Raw genomic sequence first — 15,104 nt, 5'->3', positions numbered from 1 at the left:
ATGGGCTCTAGAATGCAGGCTTAGTAGTTGTGGCACAATGGGCTTAGTTGCTCTGTGGTATGTGGGATCTTTCCAGACCAGGGTTCGAACCCATGTCCCTTGCATTGGCAGGTGGATTCTTAACCACTGCACCACCAGGGAAGTCCCTTGTAGTAGTCTATTATATGTATATACCAAAATATATGAATCCATTCTACTGTTAATGGATAATTCGGTTGTTATTCATTCATGCCTTTAAAAATGCTACTGTGGACACACTTGTAAATGTCTTATGGTGCATAACAAATGCAGTTCTGTTTGGTATATACCTGGGAATTGGATTTTTAGGTCATTTGACATTTATATGACAAACTGTGAAAGGTACTGGCATACCGTTTCCCAAACCATGCAAATTTGTTCATCCTCCACTCTATTTTGTAGTCAGTACTTTTAATTTTAGCCATTTTGGTAACTATGTAGTGATATTTCATTTTAGGTTTAACTTACATTCCTTCATTACTAACTAGAATGAGCACCTTTATTTAAAATTTCATTTCCTAATTCTTTTAGCTAGTATATAGAAATGCAGGGGTATTTTTGGTTTTTGTTTTTTGTTTTTTTGCAGTACGCGGGCCTCTCACTGTTGTGGCCTCTCCCTTAGCGGAGCACAGGCTCCGGACGTGCAGGCTCAGCAGCCATGGCTCACGGGCCCAGCCGCTCCACGGCATGTGGGATCTTCCCGGACTGGGGCGCGAACCCGCGTCCCCTGCATCGGCAGGTGGACTCTCAACCACTGCACCACCAGGGAAGCCCAGAAATGCAGGTTTTTAACATTGAGTTTATATTTAGCAATATTGCTAGATTGCTTTATTAGTGTAATAACTTATCTGCAGATACTTTTAGATTTTCTTCTTAAATAACAGTATAACCTATAACCGTTAGTTTCTCCAATCGTTACATTTCATTTTTTTCCCTACCTTTTATCATTGTTTAGGTACAAAGTTGCATAAAGAGATGATAAGAGTATCCATCTTTTGTTCCTATCATCAGAGACAAAACTTTAAACATGTCACCAACATGTATGATGATTTTTATGACGTTTATTTTATTGAATTATCCTTTTTAGATTAAAAAAATCACCTTCTGTAACTATTTGCTAAAAGTTGTTTTATCAAGAATGAATAGTGACTTTTACTAAATGTATTTTTATTTTGCATCAGTTCAGATGACCACACTGTGTTAATGTAATAATTGCACTGATATTCAAATCCTAAATCAATCTTGTATTTTCTATTTTCATACTGTGCTCAACCAAATTTGATATCAATGTCAGTATTTGCTATCCTAAAGCAAATACTTTGCTGATATCAATGTCAGTATTTACTTGTTCAGAGTGGTGATCTTTCTTTTTCTCTCATTTGGAAGATATTGTGTATGATTAGAATTATTCCTTTCTTAAAAGTTTTCATAATTCATTGATGATGTTATTAAGTTTTAGGGTTTCATTTTCTAAGGAAGAGCATTGTATTTTCTTTTTACTTTGTGGTTTTTGTTTTTATGGCTACACTGTGCGCCTTGTAGGATCTCAGTTTCCCCACCAAAGATTAAGACCCGACCATGGCAGTGAAAGCCCAGAACCCTAACCACTAGCCACCAGGGAGCTCCCTGTATTATCTTTAAATTTACGTTATTATTCATGTTTTCCTTTTTTGTTGTTGTTTGCCAGTTCACCAGTTTTTTATTTTTTCTTCTGGATTATAGAGGTCATGCTATAGGCAATGGATGAAATTGATGAGAAACGTACTAATATTTGCAATGATATGAGTAATGTTCTATTTTTGATATTGAATGGTGAATTTTACATATAGAAAACGTTTTTGTACACCAAAATATAACATATTTTAGAAATTTTAAAAAAGCATGTGGTGAATCAATATCTATCAATCGAATTAGAGGAAAATACTACTCATGCTTTCTTTTTTTGTCCTTCCTCACTTAGATGTATTTAATATAAAAATTCCACTTGCTGACATTTTAAGTTACTGTACTGAGATTTTTTTGAGAGTACATCTCCTTTCGTTGTACTTTCTTATTTTGTCTGGTTCTGCCTGAAATGAACTGCTGGAATCTAGATTGATCGCAAATGTGCTTCACTCTACCAAGGCAGAAGCTATCAGTCTTCATTATATCAAATAGCCCCTACTGTTCTGTCATCTGTCTTTTCCAAGTGGACATCAGTTAACCAAGACACAGATATACTGTAAGGTCATTGATAATGTTTGTCATCAATTTGATTTATGATTTTAAATAGATGGAGTGTACCTTGAAAACTAAGCATTGATTTAAATAAATCAGATCTGCCTGTGAACTTATAAAAATATAGCAAAGATCTACACAGTAAATTCTGTGTGACTGGGCCATTACAATGCTGTCTAGATGTACTATTCCTCTAAATTAAATGACTCAGTTCACACTCCTCAGCTTCCTGATTTCATTTTCAAAGATACTTCATTTTTTGTTCAAATACCTAAAAATGGAAGCGTCTATCTGCTTGAGTTAAACTTAATATTTAAACAGATTCAGCTTGAGTAATATCCATATGCAACTCAGTCCAGATTTACAAGTAGAAATTTGGTGAGATACTGTGTTTATGCAAAATCATTTTCTTCTGTATTAAAAAAATGATCAGTTCAGTTCAGGGTGTTCAGTAGCAAGGAAAACTGAGCAGTTTATGATAGCTTAATGAAGGTTCAAATCCAGATAGAAATATGAAGAATTCCCTCAATGAAATGGTGGAAAATATGCCATATCTTAACTCTAGAAGGGCAACAAAGTTTGAATGAATTATTTGAGCTTGAATAGAGTTATAATGCAAAGATAAGGATTATACTAGTCTTAGAGATTTCTCTTTATAATTATATCCATATATTGCATTCCTTTTTTATTATAATGAAATATTTTAAGCACACTAAAAATAGTGTGCCCAAGTGCCCACCTTCTAGCTTAAGAAATAATACTACAAATGTAATTCAAACCTCCTTTATACAATTTCTCAATTCCATTGTCCTATCTCCTTTACTTCCTGGAGGTAACCACTATCCCAAATTTAAAGTTTATCAGTGCTGTGAATATTTTGGATTTTTATCAAGTATGTTTGTACCCCAAAATACATAATTTTGTTTTGTATGTTTTAAAATTTTACATAAAAGTATCATTCTGTAGTTAAATTGTATCAATGTATTTTTGAGTTTTATTTATGTTGATGCAATTTTCCCTACTTCATTAATTTCACTCTATATCCATTATTCTCTTGATAAATAGCTAAGTATTTCACTTTCTCATTACAAAAACTCAGCAATATATATGCTTGTACATGTGTCCTTGATCTTAAAAAATTGAAATACAAAGGAATGGAGTGAAATGGCAAGGGAAAAGAGAATAAAAGAAAATATTCAAAGGTATCACACATGTAAGGATATTGTTTCATGAAAATTCTTTTTTCCTCTAACTATGTGTGTACAGCATTGCAATATAAAAATGATTTTTTTACTGTGAAAGATGGTTAATGTGTTTTTTAAAGTACTGCTCTAATATATGTGAATAGATATTGAATTCTTGGATAGTAGGGTACTGGCATCTTTAACGTAATGGATATTCCAATTCTCCTCTAGAATGGTGGTGTCAATTAAATTCCTCCAGCAATGAGGGAGAAGTTTTGTGGCTCCATATCCTCTGATGCTTTCAGGCTTTTGATTGTTTCACATAGTTTTAACTTGGATTGTCCTCACAGATGATGAGACAGATTATCTGTTCAAATTCCTATTTTTATTTTCCTTCTCAGTGACCTGCCCATTCAGAGTTTTTGCCATCTCTCTATTTTTCTTAACTATTTGCAGTTTGTTTTCTTATGTTATATTGTGGGAGTTCTTTATATAACCTTGGTCCTTGTCCTTCTGAATCCACCTGGTTAGAAATCATTTTCTTATTGTCTGTGGTTTGATTTTTCACTTACTTTGTGATGAACAGAGATTCATTTGTCAGTATAGTTGAATTAATTGAGTGCCACCATTTTGGTTTCTATCTTTAAAAAATATGTTTAAAAAAATATGTTTAAAAAAATCTCTCACTATGCTGTATTTTTTAAATTATTCTCTTCTATTTTGTTCTAGAGGATTTAAAATTTTCACATTTAGTGTTTTAATGCCCATGACACTTATTTTTACTGTAAGGTGTAGATCCAAGTTAATTGTTTTCTTTTTTCTTTTTTTTTTTTGGCTACACCATTCAGCATGCAGGATCCTAGTTCCCCAAGCGGGGATCGAACCTGCTCCCCCTGCAGTGGAAGTGCAGAGTCTCAATCACTGGACCACCAGGGGAGTCCCAAGTTGTTTTCATTGAATGACAATTTATCTCAGCATATTTATTAAATAGACCATGTTTCCCAGTAATTATATTATTACTAAAATATAATATAACTGTGTTATTAAAATAATTTTAATAATTACTGCCAGTCATTAAAATCAGTACTCTGACCCTGTTCTTCTATAATTATTTGCTAATTTTGAACATTTTCTCTTTGATAGTATTTTAAGAATTAGCTTATCTATTAAAAAAATCCTTTGAGGAGTTTGATATGAATTACTTTGAATTGATAGATTTATTTTGATGTAATTAATTTTAATAAAATTTTAATTTAAGTATCGTTTTATATTTACAGAAAATTTCAAAGGTAGTAGAGAGAATTCCCATATAGCACATACTCAGTTTTCCCTACTATCAATATTAACAGCTTGCATTAATGTGTACATTGTCAGAATTAATGAATCAGTATTGATACATTATTATCCACTGTAACCCATCTTTTATTCAGATTTCCTTCATTTTTACCTAATCTGCTTTTTCTATGCCAGGATACTAGATTACATTTAGCAGTCATATCTCCTTAGGCTCCTCTTGGTGTGACAGTTTCTGAGAGTTTTCTTGTTTTTGATGACCTTGAAAGTTTTGAGGAACTATTTTGTAGAATCTATAATGAAAGATGACAATAATGGTGAGTGACATTATGCATTTGTCAAAATCCATAGAATTTCACATCAGAAAGTAAATTTTAATATGTGCAAAAAATTTAAAATGTCATTTGAGAGGTCGAGAGAACCCAGGATGGAATGTAGAATGTGACAGGAGAATCTAACTGTATTACAAATGTATGAAGCAACCTAACAGAAGAGGATGGGGGAAATGATGCTGAACTAAGTAATTTTGAAAATGACTTCTGTAAGAATAAAGTCATTTTATTCTTACTTAAAGGAAGGCTACATAAACACTATACTAGTTGATAAAGTTGTTTATCACAGGGGTACACTTAATAATTCTGAAGCTACTATACCTATATATTGTATTAAATAAATAGATGGTGGATGGTGAGAGCCAGGATTTTCATTGCTGGAGTAGGAGGTTACAGATAAGAAAGAAGTTAGAATTATGCATAATCCATATGGTAATGGATTAATGTTGGAGGGATCAGTATGAACTTTTGTTTAGGTTAATATAGATACAGATGGCTAAATAGGGAAACATTTATAGATATGTTTATAGACACATATATTTCCTTGCTCTATCAACTAAGAGAGCCTAGAAGCAATGACGCTCTAGTTACAATGAGTAGATGTAGCACTCAGATATCAGTTTTTAATACCATTCTTTAATAAAGACAATAAGCCATTTTCCTTGGAAAATGGCTAATTCTAAGAATTGGGCAGGGAATATGCAACATGAGCTTGCAGCATTGTGTAGTGTAGTGCCAGAAAGTTAGGTAATTCTCATTCCCCCCCACCCCACACACATACCACACACACAGACACAAACACACACACACACACACACTAATAGAATATGTGAAAGGGATTCAACAGCTAACTGAAAGGTTGAAATAGCCAAAGTTGAAATAATTTGAGGAACAAAACAATAAAGTAGTAATGGATTAGAACCCAAAGTATAAAATAAATATCCATGAGTCCATACTGACATAAATGATTGAATAAATAAGTAAATGATGAGAACAGAAAAATCCTCTGTGCAGAAGAATTCCAAATAATATATATAGCTATTTTGCCCTCAAGAAGTGGAGCAAAACTCCCTACTCCTTAAGATGTGCTGAACAGAATGGCTTTTTTCTAAAGAATACCTTATGGAAAGGGGAATAAAGGAATAACTTTACAGTGAACAAGCCTGAAAAAGACTACCTCAACCAAAAGATCAGATCAACATCAACAGTGATAAGTTACGCTGGTAATATATAGCCTTGATATGATGTGATTAGAATGTAATGTCTATAGATTTTATCACTGTGGTCTTCTGCCCAGAATTCCTTTACTATGCTCGATTAAACATCAGACAAATCCCAACTGAGGTACATTCTATAAAAATACCTGACCAATACTCCTCAAAACTCTCAGTAATCAAAAACAAGGAAAATCTGAGAAACTGTTACTTCAAGAGGAGCCTAAAAAGATAAGACCACTACTTATGTAGTATTCTGGATGGGATTCTGAAATAGAAAGTAGAAAACGAAGATTAGTTAAAAATGAAGGAAATCTGAATAAAATATGGGTTATAGTAGATAATAATGTATCAACTTTTACGCCTGTGTGTGTGTGAGTCTATGGACCATAGACTACATATAAAATCCAATGCTATAATGAGAAACATGGTGTATATGAGAGAGAGGGAGAGAGGAGAGGGGAAAGAGAAGAGGAGGGAATCTTTAGTCCTTGTATGCTCTCCTAGGTTTTGGTTTTTTTTTTTTCTCTCAAACTGGATTAAAGCCCTATAAAAGATTCATACTGTATTGAACAAAATCCCCTGATATATAATCAAGGGCCCATAAAATTTTTCTTTTTCATTCATTTAGAAGCTCTTGGGGATGAAGAGTCAGGTGTTTCATATATTTAAATCAAATGAACACATTTAAGAATTTCGTTGAACCTGATACATCCGTACACTTAAGAAAGTCTAAGAGGGGCACACCAGGGCCTTCTTTCTTAAGGACACAGTGGGTACCTGCAGTCCTTGAGAGCTGGTGATTGATCATATACCACAAAACTCCTAGAGGACCACAGCCTGGAATAGGATAAAAGATAGTAGACTAAATTCTTTCCTTGTTCAGAGTCTCCTGCATCTTTATAGCCCTAGTATACATTTTATATAATATATTCTAGTAAACAAGCATACAACTCATATACTCCAAAAACATAGTAAAATAATGTTTACTCATTCTTTGGGTTCTGGACTCAATTCCAATGCGTGGAGGGAGGTGGTATCCCCATACCACCAACCAATGTTCTGGACACTAGCTGTGTGTCTGACAATACAACTCAATTCTATCTACCCAGAGATAGTATCAGATCCCACTGATAAGTAAGGGGCTCAGTCCCACAAGACTGCCCTCTACTTCAGAGGACAATTGCAAACCCAGGTTGTTACCTATGCTTCAGAGGTTCCCATGGTCCCCTCCTTGGGTTTGATTAATTTGTTAAAGTGACTCACAGACCTCAGGAAATTCGTTTACTCACTAAATTACCCGTTTAGTACAAAGGATTTTAAAGATAGGATTAAAGGACCGTTCAGATAAAATTTATCTCTGGTAATCACTCTTATTCTGGGAAAGACCAATTTAAATCCTGATGAAGAAATACGTAGTATGAGCAGGGGAGCTTCTGTACTCATGGAGTTTATGGCTGGGCACAGTAGAAGTCATTTGTTCTGGGATGAATTTTCTATTACAGTTTTCATTTGTATTTCATCAAACTAACTTCCCCTACAGCAGTCTAGCAGCACTCTCAGCATGTGAGACTGTTAGTTTATGACAAATTACTGCACATGGTCACCTACCAGAAAACTGAAGGTTGCTGTATAAGATCAGTGAAAACTTGTGTATGGCACGATCTTAATTTATTTTATACATCACAGGATTCAGCTTCTGAGGAAAAATAGATTTTTATTACTCTTATTATAATGCATACTTAGAAGCTAAAAGCCGATGATGCTTACTAGTATTTTCTAGTTTTTTAGTATGTTTTAAAGGCTATGAATCTAAATTACATGTAATGATGTTAATAATGTGTTACCCATCATGAATAGGCTTACATACCTGACTTTCAAAATTACTTTAGTAATATAGATGGTGACTTTGCATTAACTTATTCCTGGTCTCATGACTAATTTCCTTTGTGACCAACAGACCGTGGTCATGAATGGTGAATTAAGATTTCGCTGCAGCCTATGGCCATTGCAAGAGAAAAGTCAGAAGTCACAGATGGGAACTGATACCAAGATATGATTTTAATAACACCAAATTACAACAAATGAAACAAGTTACTCACAGATACAGAGATAAAATCATGACACAATGACTCACATTATATCCAGAGGACATTTAAAAATAATAGCGACTGTAGCACTTGGTTTCTTCTTTTTTCATAAATGTTGTTAATAATACTTTATATTTGCAATTTGTAAACTTTTTCAAGTGTAATGCAGGATTAACTCTGATATTTTTAAATGTAGGAGTATACAAGACATAAATTAAAGTAAAATAATGGGAATAATTTTAGGAAAGAGATGTCCAACTCACTAGTTTTGACTGTCTAAACTGTATTATTACAGAGTAATACATTAGAGACTTTTTTTTTGAGCATAATAAATTAAGATGACTAAACCATTACATTATCAAAGTCTTGTTGAACAAAAGTGGTATTTGACTTAAATTTCAACTTCTTTTCAGTGGAATAAAATAGATTGCTCAGAAGTTAAAAAAGAAATTGGAAGGATAATTGCAACTTAAAAGTTAAGAGAACATGTTTGCAACTTAAAAGTCCTAAAGCAGTTGAAAAAGTAGAAGTTTAAGTCTGACAAAATGGAAGCTTTAAATGGAGGTTTTGAAATGAAAGACATACCTCCCTTTTCATTAGAGTACAGTTCTTTTCCTTACTTTATGGTGCCCAAACTTAATACAAATGATGCAAGAGCAAGGTTTTTTTTCCAAACTTAATACAAGTGATGCAACTGCAAGATTTTTTTTTTCTTCAACATATGTAATGTATGGCTACTACTGATTGAAGAGTTTTATTGTTCTCTTTATTGTGATATCATGCCTAGTGACGCTTTACCTTACTTGGAGAAACCTCAATCTGATTCTTCAGAAATGCTCAGTAAGCGATAATACCCACACTTAATTTTAATTCACTTTTGAGAACTTTCTCAAATGAACTCAGAATGATTTTCCTTAGATATTTCTGGTAATTGTAGAAGGATGCACCACAAACCAATTCTTATAATAATGCCCTTTAGCTTCTCTTCTTTTGTGGATCTCAGCATTTCTATGACAGAGTGTGTTATCACAGCTTTGTAACATGACTGTAATTTAGCAAGTCACAAGCAGGAAACTTGTAGTACATTTTAATTTAATAAATTATATTTTAATTGGTTAACATTAGACATAGGATAATAAAATGAATTCTTAGTGGTGACATAGTTGAAACAGCAGGGAAGGGGGCAGGGCAAAGCCTTTGAAAGAATGACATAGCCCAAGGACATGACATAAACTGATTAGAACCAAATGGGCCCAAGATGGCGGACAAGTTGACTTCCACCAGACCTTGAGCCTCAGTATATGCTCACTGTAACCCATCAGCAAGCTAAATGACACACCCACAGGCGCCATGACAATTTCCAAGGCCAACCATAAGGATCAAAGAGTAGGAGATGGCCCAATTCCTGGAAATCCCCGCCCCTTCCCGAAATAGCTGGAATACTCCTCCCACTCATTAGCCTATGAAATTACCCACCCCTATAAAAACTGACAACCCCATACCCTGGTGCCCTTCTCATCTTCTGAGTTGGCCCACACTCTCTCTGTGGAGTGTGTTTCTCTCTAAATAAATCCAGTTCTTACCTATCACTTTGTGTCTCACTGAATTCTTTCTGTGATGAGACGTCAAGAACCTGAGCTTCATTATGTCCTGAAACCAGGTGTGTGATCTCAGTGGGAAGACTGTGGGTTTTGGCCAGATTCAAGTCCCAGCCACATGGGTTCAAGTCCCAATCTGACTTTAGCCTGGGTTCGAGTCCTGGCATGTGGGTTCAAGTCCCAATCTGAGGTGCATGGTTTCACAGTCATGCCAATATCACTTCTTTTGTGTATTGATTTTCTTCATACAGTGAGAAAGAGAATTGCTGATAAGAACTAGAAGGCTTGGTTACATGATATTTTCATAATTTTGGCTTCATATTGAGCAGTTCAAGAGTCATCTTGAATTAGTAAATTGTACTTTATTCCAGGATGAAAGCCCTCTTTCTTCAAGATAACATTGTAGATGTATCACTTTTTTGTTGCATCAACACTGATTTGCAAATAACACAGCAGTGCAGTAATTCAAGGTATCTGTATGTGTTTCCAGAGATATAGAGCCCAGAATCATTCTTTAGAGGCTCAAACAGACTCCCTTCCAGTGGTCCTAAGGGTGCTGGTTGTACTCAGCCTCTCTGGTATAGGACTGTTGAGACACTTTGTTCCTGAATGCTCATTCAGGCAGATATTGGACAGCATAAATTTAGAATCTCCTTTCAAATGCCCAGAAACCACATACAAAATACGTTCTATTTTAATATTTCACAAATAATATTTTTCCTCACCTAACTTGATGCATGTTCAGTTTTTAACAAAATTGGTAATTAACAAATTGGAATAATCAAAATTCTATACTAAATAGCATAGGGGTGATATGCTTCTAGATGTCTATGGTTGTGTGAGATCATTTTCTCCAGTTACTTCACCTTGGTGATACCACTAATAATAATAAACATGAGAGTAAAACTGAATATTTTTATTGAATGCACTCTTTATAGGATAATACCATGTTATGTATTTTTTAAGAATCATCTTCCTTAATCATCATAGCAATCCTGGGAGGTGGGTACTATTATCTATATTTTACATTGAAGGGTTTCAGAACAAACCTCCCCCAAATATGTTACTTCTGCATGAAAATTATTTTGAGCTAAAGGCAATTGAGACCCTGTGGATTGAAGAGAAATTTCTGCCCCTGCTTAACTACTTAGAAGAATTTAAATTGGTCTTTCCCAGAATAAGAGTTATTACCAGAGATAAATTTTATCTGAATGGTCCATCTGTAAGTCATGGCAAATGTCTAATTACCCAACATCTGCTCTTCTTATTGTCCTGTAAATTACCCTCCTGTCCTTGGAAGCCTCAGGCCCCTAGCCTATTTCTTAGCTCAAGATGTCATATATATCTTATTGTTCTCTCTTTGAACTTCTCATGTATGTGGGGTCTTTGACCCTCTCATATATGTGGGGTTCCCATACATACAAAATAAAATTTGATTTTCTCCTGTTAATTTGTCTCATGTCAGTTTAATTCTTAGACCGTCCAGAAGAAACTCCAAGGGTAGAAGAAAGTTTTGAGGTTTTTTTTTCCTCCCACAACATACAGAAAACTGAAAGCTTAAATAAATTGCCTCATGTCACCCAGCAAGAGGAAGTGTCATGCATAGATCTTGAATCCTGAATCTTTGCTGGATGTGATGTTGTGATTTATAAAAAGAAACATGTGTTTGGTCTTTGTCCCATTTCTAGCCCTGAGCTTCTAAAACACTCGGAACTTCCTAAGTGGTGAGAGAGATAAAGGTGTCTTCTTAATGTTAATGAGGTGACTTTTGAAATGCCCCCAGGTCACCTAAGGATGGGGGCTGGTTGCCAGAAAAAACAACCATGTGATTGAAGAGTTGTAACTTTCAGTTCTACCCCTTGACCTCTGGGGAGGGGTGAGGGGCTAGAGGTTGAAATGATCACCACTGGACAAGACTTCATCTCTCATGCTTATGTAATGAAGCCTTTATAAAAACCCAAAGAGCTTTTAGGTTGGTGGACAGGTGGAGTTTGGGGAGATTGACAAACTCAGAGAGAGCATTGGAGCTCCATACCCTTTCCCCATACCGCCCTGTGTATCTCTTACATCTGGCTATTCCTGAATTATATCTTTTTATAACATACTGGTAATTTAGTGGGTAAATGAGTTTCCTGTGTTCTGTGAGCTGCTTGTAAGCAAAAAGAACAAAGAATCTTGCTCATCATCCAGTTTAAGAAAGGTTAAAATGCAACCCACTGAAGAGCCCCACCAACAGTGTGCCCTGAGAAGAGTTTCAAGACCCAAGATTCTTGAATCTTCCCATACGTAGATAAGCACTAAAACCATTAACCTGAAGTACCAGGATTTTGTGATAAGCAGTAATCTTTTACAAAGATATATATATATATATTTGTTTTTTCACTTTAAGCAAAGCCTTTATTTTCAAGGAAAAAGTATATTTTCTCATTTTCTGTTCTTGTCATAAATTTTAATTATTTCCAGTGGAACCAAAACCTCCTGAACCCCTTTCAGTGTCATCTAAAACTTGAACTTCCTCTATTTCTGGGTAAAATATCCGTTCACAAATGAGCTGTGCAATTCGATCACCCTTTTTGACTTCGAACTTTTCTTTGCCAAAATTAAACAGTACAACAACAACATTTCCTCTATGATCTTCATCTATGACACCAGCTCCCACATCTATGAAGTGTTTTGCAGCCAAGCCAGAACGTGGAGCTACTCTCCCATAGCACCCAGAAGGAAGAGCTATCTGAATGTCTCTTTTCACAAGGGCTTTCTCCATAGGTGGTACTGTGTAATCATAGGCACTGTATAGGTCATAGCCCGCGGCACGCTCAGACCCCTTGGTCGGAGCGGTGGCGTGCTCCGAAAGCCGGACAAAGCGGAGCCGCATGCCGCCCTCCTCCGCAGGCCGGGCCCGTTTGCTGGGGGAGATGACTTGTGCCTCTTGAGAGCAGGGCATGGCAGGGCAGGGCAGAGCACAAAGGGAGCAGGCGGAATAAGAGACAGCAGGATGAGCACAGCGCACCAGTTCTAAACTTCCCGCCAACAACTCCCTGCCCCGCCCCCCCAAGATATATATTTTATTACATTTATTTCCCCGGCCCACAACCCACCCCCCCCCCCCGCAAAATATATATATGCTGGCTCTTGGCTCTTTCCCCCCCTCTTTGGAGCAGTTCCTCAGAGTTATCTGAGAGGCTATCTCCTGGGCTATAGTCCTAGTAAGACTCTGAATAAAATTCAACTCACAGCTCTTATGTTGTGCTTTTTTTTTTTTTTTTCCCAGTAGACATGCTCTAGCAAATTAATCAAACCCAAGGAAGGGTCATGGAAATATGATTTATAGCCAGTTGGTCAGAAGTACAGGTAACAACATGCACTTGAGATTGGCATCCTGAGTTAGAGTGGGTTGTTGGAACCTCCAATTTGTAGCACATGAGTCAAAAGACTGGTCACAACCTGGGCTTTGTTGACCTGAAACTAATTAACTGCCTGATATTTCTCCAGCAAAGATAGGTTTATTCAGGATTGGTGGAGAATTGCAATTTGGGATCAGCAGCCATGGTGAGCCACCTGCAAGTCCCCACAGGGCAAGGAAAGGAGAACACTTTTATAGAGAGGAAAAGGAAGTTAGGAGGCTATAGTAAACAAAGTCTGTGCCTTTTCATTGGCTGAGTCCTTGCCAGGAAAGAAGAGGAGTCTTTCTCTATCCTGTTGGGCTCTGCTATCTTCACCATCTGTGAGAGCTCTCCTTTCTGGTCTCCCAACTCTAACTGAGGTTTCTGTTTATTAATTTTTTACAGCCTGCAATTGGCATCCAAAGTGGAGGGCAGTCTTGTAGGATTGAACTATTTACCTGTGGAATCTGATGCTACCTTTGGGGAGATAATGTCAGAATTCAGTTGAATTGTAGAATGCTCAGCTGGTGTCGGGAGCATTGCTTGGTGGTGTGGAGAAACCTCCCTTTTCACCATGAATTAGAATTCTCCACTCCAGAACCCAAATATTGGAGTATCCTGTAAAATAGCCTTGACATTTGGTTTTAGGTTAAGTTACCATGCTTTAAAAGTATTGTTAACGTCTTAGATTATTTTTAAGTGTGTGAAATACAAAACTATGTTACTTTTTGTGCTAAATAGACTCACAGTCATCAGTGGACTTTGCCTGTACTGAAAAGTAATGGTATTGCAAAGGCAGTGAGGACAAATACCATGGACAGCACACAGAGTTACAGTGTGCACTTGCTTTTCCTTCTGCTTCCTTTTAAAAAAATATTTTTATACCAAATACTAAAGAGGTCATGAAGTCAAGATATGAAGACAGTCTGACTTTCTTGAAGATTTGTGTTGAAGAAAAATTGAAACTTAGATGACAGTTGATGAAATATGTAATCTGTGATTCATCTGTCCTCCTCTAAATTCTAGAATTACTTTCTCCACTCATTTTGTCAGCATTCAGAAATCTCAAAGGACTCAAAACATAGCCTAAGACATTAAAAAATGGCATAGATGAAATACAAGAACACACGCACATTTTTTCCTCATCAGCGATTTCCAGGCAATAGTGGTGTAAGTGTATTTCTCCAATACATTGGCTGCAAAGTAGAGAATTAGAACTATATTTCTCTCTTTTCTCATCTACTTCCTCTTCTTTTGTATCTTTTTTCTTTTTCAGCTGAACTATTCTTTCAGTTATTTTCCTTTACTTCACTTCTTACCTTCTTTTCCTTTGCCTCTGGTCCTTAGAATGCAGATGTTGAGAATTGTGTTTTGATGAGTTTGAGAGATATGCAAGGGTAGCTGAAGTAATTCCAGCTTGAGTTTTTGTTTTATGATAAGTTTAAATCAGAGGGGAAAGTTGGGTGTGAATAGTTCCAAAGGATTTTTTGTGGTTCTCTGAACTTAAGACCTATCTGGTTAATAGAATAGAAGAATTAGTATAATATGTTGCTTAAGAACACATGTTGGAGTAAAATTGGCATTTTAAATCTGGATGTTCCATTCACTAGCCATGTGTATTTATTATTGACTCAATTTCCTCATCTGTAATAATGGAGACAATGTTACTCCATAGGGATGTTATACTTATTAAGTTGAGTGATGCATACCAATTGTCTCATTTCATGCTTCTGAAAAAATAAATGCTATTTCCCTTTTCTTTACCTAATGCAAAT

General features: G+C 35.8%; 1 pseudogene across 1 annotated transcript; it reads right to left on the bottom strand.

Annotated features, from left to right (window-relative positions):
* Positions 1–12,332: 12,332 nt before the first annotated feature.
* Positions 12,333–12,905, bottom strand: LOC113629612 (deoxyuridine 5'-triphosphate nucleotidohydrolase, mitochondrial pseudogene; annotated as a pseudogene). Its single transcript, XR_003436628.1, has one exon. The product of XR_003436628.1 is annotated as a deoxyuridine 5'-triphosphate nucleotidohydrolase, mitochondrial pseudogene (transcript).
* Between the last annotated feature and the right edge of the window lie 2,199 nt (positions 12,906–15,104).

Source organism: Aethalodelphis obliquidens, unplaced genomic scaffold (assembly GCF_003676395.1).
Source record: "Aethalodelphis obliquidens isolate GAN/ISIS:26980383/991018 unplaced genomic scaffold, ASM367639v1 scaffold27, whole genome shotgun sequence".
Taxonomy (NCBI): domain Eukaryota; kingdom Metazoa; phylum Chordata; class Mammalia; order Artiodactyla; family Delphinidae; genus Aethalodelphis; species Aethalodelphis obliquidens.
The sequence above is the reverse complement of the archived record's forward strand: the minus strand, read 5'-3'. Positions and strand labels throughout refer to the sequence as shown.